This window comes from Hetaerina americana, unplaced genomic scaffold, assembly GCF_022747635.1.
Source record: "Hetaerina americana unplaced genomic scaffold, ioHetAmer1.1.p SCAF_6, whole genome shotgun sequence".
NCBI classification, from domain to species: Eukaryota; Metazoa; Arthropoda; class Insecta; order Odonata; family Calopterygidae; genus Hetaerina; species Hetaerina americana.
In genome coordinates, this window is record NW_027287205.1 from 64,548,396 (window position 1) to 64,561,897 (window position 13,502).

Sequence of the window (13,502 nt, forward strand, 5' to 3'; positions counted from 1 at the left end):
AGGGTTTTAAAATATACTCATATATTCTTATCTTTTATTGTACTCTTCAGAACATACCATTTGCTAAAGATATACCTGTATCAATTTTCTTTACGGAAAGGTTTTTAAAGTGAAAAAGTTAAGTGTTATTCTTCTTATAGTTCGCAATGTCTGTGTAACAGTGGACCGGTCTTATATTGTTAATGCTTCGGGCAGCTGTTCAGTCATGAAAATGACAATACTATTGATGCACATATTTAGTATTGCTTGATTAATATCAAAAGACAATAATTGAACTGTTATGATGCTCCGGCATGTTATTCTTTTTATTTAATAGACCCATTCTTTAACATTTCTACTACAGCATGATTTGAATGTATGTTTCCTATTATTAAATATTGTTGCATTTAAGTACTTTATTTCCTGTGATTAAGGTTTGTCGAGAACATGAAAAACTAATATTTGTTTAGAGGGAACATGAATTGGTTTTGCATGTGGTTTTATTCTAGTTAATGGGTGGTGACCTAACAGACCCCGCCCCACGCCGTTACGGCGGCTTGCGGGGTATCGTGGATGTAGCTGTAAAATAATTAATGTTTACCGCGCTATGTATTATTAATGTGCAGTTCACTGCAACTATTTCGTTTCCTTGTGTTAGATCTATCCAAATGTACATTGATTTTGGACCTCCGCTCGAACTGTGGTTATGCTCAGTGTTGGTTTCTGGTTTCTAGTTCAAAGATTCTGATCTTTTAAAAACTTAAGTGAAAGATTTTATTCCATTTAAACGGAAAATACAGCGCTTCGGATGTCCATTACCCTAACTGCATTATGTTATTATAAATGGGATTATTTCTCGATGAATATAGGGAGCTTATAATTAGGGCGCAATGCTTAAATTAAATACCCCTCCTTAATGGAAGCCGTGGGTACTGAAAGGGCGCAATGTGCACAAAGTGAAAACGCTTTCAGCGGGCAGCACACACATGCTCATAAGCTGAGCCACAGAGCGACGAATCGTCCCACCGCAACTCGCAAAAAAGTCGTAGATCCCGGGGAAATGTACACGGCGAGAGGAGACCTCTGGGTTATCCCTCCGTTGATCGCTGTGGCGCCACGAGCGTCAGAACGTTTTCGTGCCGTGGAAATTGGGGTGGGGCTAGTTAAAAGGTATCCGTCAAACTGGGGGAGGCGGGGTTCGTGGCCTTGAGAATGGTGGGACGGTTTTGGATTCGCCGGTCGCATTTTGTGTGTCTCTCCTTCCAAAAGGTCCGCCCAGTTTGGTGGTCCGACGCCGAGTTTACAGCATACGCCATACGGGCAACAATGACGAATTAGCATCGTACTTACCCACCGGGATAACGCTTTTGCCGTCCACGGCTTTGAACCTTTTAAGTCTCGCGTTCATATCCCGTGTTATGGGGACGGAAGGTTTGTGAGCCAAAAATGTATCTCTAAATAACTTTCTCTTTTCAATAGCCTGAAAATATCGCATTGTCTAGTGCGCTAGGTGTCAAAATCGTCTTACCACATACTACTCAGTGAAATTAATCGTTACTAGGAATTGGATTTGTATATGGAATTATAGTTAAGTTAATTTCCGCAAATGTCTTTCCTGGGTACTTATCCTTGAGGTCAAGACCATCCTGCCTTAAATAAATAAAATAGTTTCATCAGTCCCGTGGCTCCTCGTATTAACGAAGTACTATCTGCCATTCAGCATACCCAACTACGCGTCAATTATTTCTCAATGTACCCTGTTGCGTCAACACTAATATTCGTGCCAGTCAGGCACGCATGAGTGCCATATTTCAGCCTTGCGTAGCATACGGCCTATGGGAGCTCACGGCGCGGTTCAAAGGAATTTTGAAAACGACGTTATCTGTGAAAGAATTAAAATTGCGTGAAGGTATAGAATTAAATTCCATTGGCACGGTGTTTAAGATAAGGGACGTTTAAATCTTCAGATGGTCAAACGTTTATCATTTTGATACCCATGGCATTTTAAATTTCCACAAATATTTCCCTGCATGATTATGACGCTAAATAAAAATTTTCTTCCCTGCTTTTTGAAGACATTGCTCATAAATGTAAATGTTTAGATGGTCCTAGAATGCGCTAAAATATTCCAGAGAAGTGTTATTTGTGGTACTCTTAACGACTAGGGCTAGGCTTCGGATGCACGCCAACTCTACACATGCTGAGGTCGTGAAAAGGGACACAAAACTAATAATTAATTGCGTAGGGAATTGGAAATATTAATCCTCACCTTGGTGATAGGTGCAGATATTCGATTGGTGCACGCGCATTTTATATAATAAATTCTAGGCAGGTAGAAAAAGTAATCCAAAGACAACTTCATTTTAATGTGAAAGTAACGATTAAAATTTACGCCTCTAGTTTCACTTTATTTCGGAAAGTTTGTTTGCGATTTCAGGAAAAAGAACTCTTGAATACCTTTTTAGGTTCTGTGAATATTTAGTTCCAGTTCCTGTGGTTTCATGTAAAAAATGCTCCAGCGGCTGAGGTCATATTTAGTGTAAATTTTACCCACGAAAATCTCTTACACGTTTTAGTCACATGTGGGATTGAACCCCTGGTTATCCTTTTAACTCGTTAAACAATGAGCTTACAGGTTCGGCTTTCCTTTTCTTATGCGCCCTCTTTATTGAAACTCTTAATTAAATACTGCTATTCTAAATGTATCTACCTAAATGTCAGTGCTTTTACTTAAATATATTTTTTCTTTACAGGTGAGTGGCCATGTCTGATTGAACTTCGTTCAGTAACATTGGAGAACAGAAAGAGGGAAGTACATGTAATTTTCTTCATTTAGTCTTAGTGTTAAATCTCAAATATAACTGTTGCCGGTGGATATACGGCATTGTATGGCCAGGAGCAACGAAATTACGAAACTTCAACCTCTGGAGTAATATCACAGATTAAATATTTGTTGAGGGAGTGTCCTCTGCCATTTAGATATCAACGAAGAGTGCCTTAATTGAAAAGGAAAGTAAAATTCTTCAGCAGTTATTTGTCGCAGTTTTTCCGGGGCCAGAGGTGTAACTTATGCCGGTTACTGCTGTATAAGAATAAAACTTTCAAGAAAATTAACTAGAGTATAAGTAATGATGAATACATTTTCCACCCTGAGGAAATAAATAATCCGCAATATTTTGCTTGTAGTAAGAGAACCATTCTTCCGTATTACATCGGGGTGTTGAGTAACTTTAATGTTTTTTTGAATAGCGTCCGATGGAAACAGAAATAATAATAATATTCCCATTCCCTGCATTTTCCCCATGCCACATACTCTAGCGGTGGTTTTTAGGGTACTAAAATTAAAAAAAGTTGTTTGGTTTGACGTTTAGCGCACTCTTACTGCATGATTGTAAATATAGTTCTTGTTAGTAGGAAGTCAATGTGGCGACGAAGTGGGGTCATCACCGGCGGTTTATAAAAGCACTTCATTGGTACTTCATGTGTAACAATTATTAAATAACTGTACAGTATCTTAGGCAATGAACATGTAAAAACAAGCTTTTCTCGAAGGGGATTGTTGGAGTGAAAATACACAAAACAATGTGAACACTATTTTGAGTTCACATGACTCCTTTAAATCCACTGTTACCTTACCCTCACACATTCGTCTGTATTTTCTTCTTGATCATCCAAGATACTGCGTTAATAATTTATGCATCATCAACCTGTCGAAATCGTAACTTGCGAACAGAATCGGTGTTATAGTAGTGGTGATCGGTCTTATGACGTAGTGCTGTAGCGTTCAAACATTGTTAAAATGTCGTTTTCGCCCACTGCTACGGTGACGAGAATTTCTCTGGCTATTAAAAGCCTTGGTTACATACGTAGTGGCGTCGATATGGGCGGGTTTGCCCCACTATGACAAATGATAAAATGAGAGCGTAGGTGCACTGCAACCGTTTCACGCTGCGCACGCCGAATTACGTAGGCGGAACAGGAAAGTGGGAAGCGTTTCCCCGGGATTGTGGGCGGTGCCTTTTAAGCCGAGTTACTTTATGATAACCAGATGGTCCGAAGCCTCCATGTATGAAATGGAAAGATCTCGCATTTGGAAGTTTCTTGAAAACGAGTTCAATAGCCCTTATTTACTAGAAGATATAGAAAGATTCACTCCTGACATGCGCATATAAAACGATTACACTTAATCCTGGAAACGATTAAGTGCACTAAGTCTTCCGTCAGGATGTATGTTTAGAAAGTTTCAACTCCACAAATTAAATTGACACAAGGATGGTGTATTTGTCGTATTTAAATCTTCAGAATTGTTAGACGCTGCATGGCGTTAATTTTAAGTAGTAGTATAGACATTTCCTTTAGATAGGTTTTTGCTAATAGGCTCGAGTTTTAAGGGGAACTGCTTAGGGTTCAATTGTTTGCCAGTATCAGTAGCCTATCGGAGAGTATTATGCAATTGCTGCTTTTATACACCGTGATTCTAAGAACATTAAAATGCATGAAAAAGTTTAAAAAATAATTTCCTAGGCTTAGCATTGTGAGTATCGTGATTCAAGGAAACGTGAGTTAAATCAGAGTATATTTCCAAAATTGCGAGTTTCTTTTTTCTCCGTGGATTGCTATTTGTTACCATAATTAAATCCTTAACTGTCATTAGCCTTAATACTTGGTTTTGAATAATTCGTGAGAAAGTTATTAATAATGGAAAAGTTTCGCTCATACCTGAACCAATGAGAAAATCCATTCAGAAAAAAACCTTCTGCCACGAAATAGTCAACCGAATGCCTGGGTTTTACAGTTGCAGGTGGAGTTTGCTTCTTACCAAGCGTCAAGAAATTCGTGTTAGGGGAGCCGATTCCATTCCCTGCATCAGTGCGGTTTCTCCCAAGTTGTGATAACCATTAAAACATGCCACATGGCATTTCAGCTGGACGGTTTGCTGTTATAAAACATTTATATGAACCCTATTATATCCGGCCAGTGACTGAACGCGCTACTAATTCGGCTACCACACTGGGTTAACACCAAAACTCATCGGAATAAATACTAACTTTTTTTATCAAGTATTGGATATTGTTCGAAGGTTTTGGGATGGCATTTAAAAATTGAATTTCTTTCGTACTAATAGCAATCTCACTTTACGGCTTGCGCAGCTTTCATACTCACGTCGTCCCATACTAATTGCTTGGACTTAGGCTATGTTCTTTGACGTCTGTGTTCTTCTACGTCACCCCTTTAAGGTTACAAGCCCATGTGTGCTTTCTTGTTCCTGCGTGCCCTGAGCCCCCTGTTACATGCCTACCCGTGCGCGTATGAGTCTGCGAGGAAATGAAAATTTATTTCCCTGAGGACTATGCTTCCTAGGAAGACACATCACCACCACCTCCTTCGCCTCTCCCAGAGAAAGAGATGTTGTCTTTGCGAGTCTTAAGACGTGAGTGGGGTGTAGGGGAAGGGGGGTCTGTACGGGAGGCTTGGAGATGTTAGGGAAATGGTTTGGAGGGCTCGTGGAAAGAGGGATGCTGGGCAGAGGGAAAAGAGTGGAGGCTTCAGAATTCATGGAATCTTTCAAGATGCCTGAGGTGGGTGGTTTATGGGAACGGGGTGAATTCCAAGAGCGAAGGGTGGGAGGGAGAGGTATGAGAGCTGCTGCAATGGGTGGGTCGGGGAGAGATGGTTTCGCGTGGAGATCGGCATGGGGGACGAAATTTCCTCGACGCGGGTGATATGGTTGCGTGCGGGGGAGATGAGAGCGCCTTCCTTTCCCTTCCGCCCGCCTCGTCGTCTCCCCTCGGCAGGGAAATCGAGTGATGGGTTTCCTCCTCCACATCTCGGTTGCAACAGCGGGTGGGCGCGAGAGGAATTTCGTGTTTCGGTGTCGTTCGACAGGTGTGGACGTCAAATTTCGGGCCCTCGAATGAATGTGTTGCCGGCGAAGGTTGGTTAAAGGGCCATGTGCAGTTTGGTGGGAAGCTACCTTGTTATGTCGAAATAGACAAAAAATTATTCGCAACATTTAAGAAATCATTTACAACAAAGTGCCTAAGATATGAATGGTAGTGGTACGACACCATAGTCCCTTAAGAAAGTTTATCGCAACAGTAATGACAACTCTTTCTCACTTTAAAATAGGAGGTCAAAAACTAGAGCAGGTGGAACAGTTTACATATCTCGGAATTGTTTTGGACTGAAATGGTCAAAATAGTAGGGACATAGGAAGAATAATTGCTCTCTTAAAACAAAAAACTCATCGTAATTTCGTTGGATGCGCTGTATTGATTACTATTCTCGTATATGTTCGCTTCATTGCTTTGTATTTCCTAGCTTACGTAATCATGAGCGTGATAGAAACTTCTAAGGTACCTGGAGCTCAGTATATTATTTTGTTATTAAATTTCATATTTTTCCTAACTTAAATGTTGTATCAAAATTTAGGCATGCTTCTCTGAAATCGATGTTATGCATATATAACGATATGGAGATAGTTGGGCAATTTTCCGGTAATTTATTTTGCCTTACCATCATATGTTCCAAATTGAATATCGCATCTTTCATGACGGGCCTGTTAAACTGAGACATCCCATGACTTAATTAAAAATCGCACTCCGCAACGAGACACGGGCTGTCATTTTCTACTTTTATAACGGGTAGTTGAGGGGATAAAAATCTCGTGTCTGAAAGGGTTTTTTTTGACGGGTTTGTCTCAAGCTGGGTCGCCTCGCGGAATCCTCATGCCACGAAGGCGACGCAAAAAATGCCATTTATTTCAAAATTATCTCCGCTCCCAAGATTGAGTTCCGCTTTAAATCGCCCTTGTGTCCTGTATTTTTTCAACCCCTACCTCCTCATCATCCGAAGACGCCCTCCACGTGTGGTCTCTACTATTGGTTGGTCTCCATCCAATCACTGGACATTCGACGCGGCCGGGGCCCGCTCTCGGTCCCCGGAGTCTCCGTACTTCCCTCCCCTCACCGCGACCATACCCTTCCGCTCTATCCAACCCCTTTTCCACCCCCTCAGCGGGGCGTTTGCTCTTCTTGGGATTTATTTGGGAGCGCGATCTCACTCCTCCCCCGTAAAATGGGAAGAGAGTGATTCTCTCATCCGTAAAGGAGCAGCAGCGGCTGAGGAAAATTATTTCAGAGCACCTCCGTGGTTTTATCGTTCTTCTCTCACTGCCGTTTCGTTTCGCTGGGCATCTTTCCGTGAGGGCCTGTGGGGGAGTGAATGTATGGTGGGTGGGGAGGGAAGGTTGAAGATCAAAAGAATGCAATCCCTTATTTTTTTTAAGTTCTAAGAATTGACGTCCGCAATTCTTTTTTTGTTTCGCAAGTGGCAGCTACGTCAATTCTCTTTTACCCGCCTTAGAAACTACTGTTACCAACTTGAGACAGCTTGATTATGTTTTCGGGTCGTTGTATCTAGCGTGCTTATAATACACTTGTTTTTCTCAAGCATGGTTTTCATTTCCCAAATTTCCCTTTATTTATGGCAATAAAAGAGGCATTTAATAAGAGTTATTTTATTGTATGTCGTCTTATGATTTCCAGTTACAGATATTATTATTCCTTCCCCACTTTTCTCTTTTCTTCCTGTCAGTTTGAAAATTGACCTTGATGAATAGCAATACATCTCCAATTTTCTACGTAATTAACGCATTTTGTAGTGATTTTAAAGGTAAATAAATTCATTGCTTTTACAAGTAATTTCGTACGTTTTGCGAAGTGGTTAGAGTTTGTAGTAATATTTTTGACGTAGTCGTTAAGAATGCTGCGACAGAAAAGCTTCAGCATTGATGTTATTATAATTAATTCCTATCGTAATAATAAAAGTTAATCAGAATTTAACGGATATGAGGAATTATGCAGAGTATGATATAGGTTCCATCGAGTCGAAGGAGGAGCCAATGTAATTTATTCACATTTTTGGTGTGTTTGTGGGCTTTATTGATTTGGGCGAATGAAAGAATTCCAGCCGCAGTCTGATACTCATTCAAAATCCGAATCCATCCAAGTGTTCGTTTGGGAACTTAGCGGGAATCAAAATTAATAATTTTTTGCTGTGTTTCTTCCTTCGCGCATCTGTGTAGGGAGTGACCTCAGGCGAGTTTTGATGTGTCCATTTCATATTCGCTGGCGATAACATGAACTGGAATGTAACAGCCTTCAGGGAGCCACTTGACCGTGATCTCCCGTATCTACGAAATCCGACGCAGTGTACGACTGGTCCCAGTTGACCTCGCGTCATTTTTTCCTTTTTTTATTTTGAATTGTTACAACGCCGCGGGCCGGGAAGCGAGCTGAATAACTCAAGGGCTCACTCAATGATTAGTCCACAGAACCACCGCAATGCTTTAGCGGCGACGGGTCTCCGTCGTTACGCTCTCCTGGTTACCGGAAATGGGCCCTGTCCCTTTGTCCGTCCGACGAGGCGTGTTCGTTTTGGGTTGATTTTTGTCCCTCCTTGACGGTTTACCTTCATATTCGTCTTATTCACTTATAGACCTGAAAGTGGAACTCGATCCTCATTCTAAACGCAAAGAAATTCTTTCGGGTTTTGCGTCATTATCCAATGAGACCCCGTCATGAAATTTTCTCTGCCCTTACCGTTGGGATGGGTGACCGTGTATGAGAATTGCATTTTATAGCGTTGATGCTATGTAGAGATGGTTCTTCTTGCCGATAGAGAAAGGATTCGTTTCCTATTTCCAACTTCGCGTTATATGACCTAAATAGTGTGTTATATGTTGCAGTCGCAGCCGACAGTATAATTTTTGGATGTGTCATGTGATTCTTACTTTTTCAGTTCTCTCTGGAGAGAATCATTTTCCCATCACGGGAAAGACTTATCGATATTATATTCGAGTGAAAGCGCTTCGATGGATTGACCTAGATAAGGTCAGTTATACGCGAAATCATATTTTGATTATTCGATGAATTTGCTGTACACCGCACCGCGAAATTTAACCCTTATCCGCCCTAAAAGTTCAAATTTTTACCTTTCGAGTGTTTTTTTCCTAAAGATATGAGTCCTCGCACTTTCAACTGGTTTATAGTATTCTTCCAAAATTTTGTGGACAGCTGTAGTTATCAAGTTGTGTGCTGCATGTGAAAGGAACGTGATGCTGATGGTAAAATTGATCAATCTAAATGTAGTCGTACAAGATAGCTTTCTGGTAATAGTTCTAGACTTATAATATAACTTCAAATCGTTCTTTTTCATGCTATAAATGTGGTTATCAATAATGTGCGATAATATGGCAATCGATCAGGTTCGGAAAACTCATACTGATTGCGGTTATTTCCTTTGATTTCGATAAGTCATCACAAAACCTTGACCTTATTAGTTAAAGTTTGTTATTTTTTAGGATTGATGCGTGTTTCGGCCAAAAGGGAAGGGTAGAAATGTGTTAAATGAGTGAATGCCTGTTTGGGATCGTAGGAACATTCTTGTTATTCCTGAAGTAATGACCGTATGTGTCCTGCGCGAGGAAAGTCAAGTGAAAGCTAAAGATTCATAAAATACGTGTGATATTAAGTTGAAGCGTTGTTACTTGTTGGAACGAGCTGAAACCAGTACTGTTATTGAATTTTGTTTTCTTTATCGTGTTGTGAAACCCAAATGGCGTGTTTTGAAAACTAAATGCCTAACTTCTGTTGTGGTGCCATGATTTTTTGCATTAAAAAAAATAAAATTGAGACGTAAGGTGGGAAAACGTTTACCAATGAATGTTTACATCTTCGCAGATTTCATCAATAGTCTCTTTTTAATGGCCAGAGAATATTTTTAAAGGCATAACAGAGGATATCCCATAAAAGCATTCTTTAGCGATTTATTTATGTCATGTACAAACACTGCACACAAGGCAGTGAAACGTGATTTCTCCAGAGAAGTACATCTGGTAAATGGAATTATTTAGGTTGAATATCCTGGAAAATTAAGGGAATTAAAAAAATATCAATTTTGGGTATCCAGCCAGGGGTATCATCATCAGTGAAAGAAGTATCAGTCGTAAAATTTCATTTGTAAGATTTATAATTCAATTATGAGGACTGCTCATTTCAGCGAATAGTTGTTCTACTTTTCTCATAGCGATTAGTGTGATGCGATTGGACAACCGGTTGCGTGTCTTTCTCTTTCAACTCTATTTCCTTTCAGTCTTTTTGAGTCTATTTCGCTCCCTACTTATCTCTGAGTCGAACTTTTTCCACGCTTAACTTCCATGTCTATATTTGCTATCACGCGATCCGAACGTAACTCAATTCTTAACAGCAACACCGCGATGGTTTATTTTTTCGTAGCGTGTGATGCTATGGGGGAAGACGGAGTACCGGGAGGGTGGTTGCTTGGGGTAGCGGTCGAGGGTATCCGAGAAATATTTGTTGCATGATGGGAATTTCTTTTTGGCTACCGGTTGCGTTCAGGATCAATATGTATCAATGAGCGTATTTTTTCTAAGACTCAGTTAATGTGTGAGGTACTGGGTTCTGTTTATTTCACGGAAGACTCGGTTAATGTGTGAGGTACTGGGTCCTGTTTATTTCACGGACATCTACTTGCTGTGGATACCTATGTTTGACAGTTTAAGAGAGCACGGAAGAGGTTCATATAACCACCATTCATGAGCAAATGCTGCAGTACTGACTCTTAATATCTTTCATCCTTTCGTACCACCACGATATTTCTCGAGTAGTTTTATGGCTCCATGATAAGTACATGTAAAGTGATGTTGACAGAACCTGGCCTCTTCCCTTTGGTCCTTCCGTGCTTTCCAGTCTTGCCTACAGGTAGCACTGGACTCTGTACCAGTTTGGTACCCTGTAACTAATGATTTTATTTCTTCTGGTGTATTCGGGACGGAAGGATATTGTTTAGGACTAGGTCGCACAAATAAATAGTTTTATAAAGATTATATGTTACGTGCAGTCAAACGCAGTTTCAATCGTAAAAAATAAGGCAAAGACACTGTGGTGAAATTTGTTACCAATGAACTTGCTCCGTATGAAAACCTAGCCAGTCTTTTGCAGATACATCTATTCTCAGTAATTATTTACTTAAAACTTAATGCGTCTAATACAATTTTCACTTGGTAAATTTGCTCCATTTGAAATATACAGGGAACCATAAATCAGTAATTCTACAGTAATTCCCTGTTTATTTGTAGGCCATCATTCTTAAGACACGAAAAATATTTGTCCATTTATTAATTCCCCTCCAGGAACCTTAGTTCTGCATTATTAATAGTTGGACAAATGCCTTTCAGTTAGATCAGAATAGCCCTTCATGTGTTGCTATGGCAGACATTCAGAGCTTAACGATAATAATGAAAATGTTAGGTGATGGACTTACATGCTTTTCTGCGGCACTCCAAGGGGGAGAATAAACCTCTTCTAAGTATTTCAAATTTCATTCATGAGAAGTCGGGAGAAACTTCAGGGCGAGGTAATTACGGGAGAAAAAATGAAAGCTGTGGAGTGGAGATCCAATTCAAACTATTAACCGAAAAATTAAACAGATGGAACCACCTTTCTTAGTGATAATTTATGATGTATATGGATGTTGGGCTCTCAAGAATAGCGACACAAAGAAGGAGGAGAACAGGATCCGTTTCATGGTGACAGCCAAAGTTACCACGGAAACAACTCAACGAGTTTACCAATTATAATGAGTGTCCTCGAAAAGTCTTAATTTCTCCCCATGCGTTGATTCTATTCCATAAAATTAGCAGCGACTTCAGCGAAAGGCGGAAGCTTCTTGGAAAGGGGCGTCGGGGTGGCTGCCCTACGTTATTTATGTCTCTCTTATTGCAAGTGCCTGAACCCAACGGTAAGCCGCGGGCCACCTGCGTCCCCGTTAATAGGCTAGGTTAATCGAGAAGTTTTTCAGTGTCATCTCGCAAACAGGTTGCTAAAAGAACAGAAATGAAATTAATTTTTTATTAATTCAAAGTAGTTTTTACTCAAACTTTACTCAATCAAGTGATAATTTTATTTACTTTGGTCCGGCCATCATAATCATCCTTTGGCATTCATCACCCCTTTACTCTCAATAAGGTCCTTGGAGGATTTGTTTTTTGGGAGTAATAATTTGATGAAATTGAGGATAAAAATTTCTACTATGTCTTAACGTCATGGAATTGTGCAATGGTGTTGGTTGGGTTGTGGTGCACCATGGAAGCAAACCTTAAGTAGATGCCTGAGAAATATTTATTGTGAAAAGGTTTGAGATTTTTTTTCCAGAATTAGGGGTTCCTGATTTTGTCGTGAATGATGTAATAGTGCGCGTTACTTAATCATGTAAAAGCTACGGGAGCCCCTTATGAATCGCTGTAATGTATGTTGTAGGATAAACTATTGTTTATGCAGCTGAGGGAAAAAAATCACTAATAATTAATTTTTTTCTATATCCTGTGGATTTTTTCAAAAAACCCGGGCGTATGACAAACTGTCATCAATGTCGTTGTATCCAGCTCTCTAATTTAATTTAGCCTGAGAAGAAATTGACTGTGTATGTAGACTGCCGAATGAGGTATGTTCAGTCTTTTTCCTGAGTTACCATTTGTCCCACCTGTCTTGAAATAGAACCTCCACCCTCGAGTAATAAATCCGCTAATAATCTTCATCAGACTTGAACCATCTCATGGTTAAAGATAAGGCATCTTTGATGTGGATGTGTTTAGGCTATTAAACCGAAAAAAGTTGTACATGGCGTTTTGGAGCTTATCCTGTTCAAATCAGATGTTAATTCAGTCACGCCTCGATATCCTTCTCTCCCCGTCTCCCCCACAGACCTTTTGCGGGCCAACTCATTTCCTTTTATTTTATTATAATTTCTTCCTCCGATTAAGTTCTCAGGATCCAAATAGCTGTACACGAGACAAGCTTGCCCCAAACACTCGCGCATTGCCTCCCAACTCGCCCGTCTCCTTGCCTTGCCCTGCACGTATTCGCGCGTTTAAGCGCGAGTGTAATACGTATGCGCGTGTGACCAAGGGACAGGCTGTGCCCACGGTGCGTTAAGTCAGGTTCCTCTGCGGCTTCAGTCGTGGATACGGATACAGGCGTGCGTCCCCATGCCCTCCCCCACCCTGGCTCGGGAGGTTCTTCACTCTCGTGTGTTCCCCACCCCTTTGTCGGTCAGGGAGGTCTCCATCTAAATCCCCACCCCGCTTCCTCCACCACCCTCACTGCGGTCGGCGACGTGGGAAATTCGGTGAGACCGGAGGAAGAGAGGTCGTCTTCTACAGTGGGAAGATCGGCCAGTGGGTCTCACAGTACAGCGAGCTGATTCCTTCGCCTGTATCGCGCTCTCGTTTATTTTTTTTCCTCTGCCTTCCACCCGTGATGCTCTCACCGGCTCCACTCACCTCATTCGCTCTGTTATTTTGCGGTCTTAGTCGTTTTAGGGTTTTGGGGCTCTTTCCCCGTGAATAGCTCCCCGCCTCCCTCGACCGCTCCCTCCGTCCCTTTCTGCTGTGTCGCACAGCACTCGCCATGCGGAAGATTCATCCATTCTTGCCATACGCC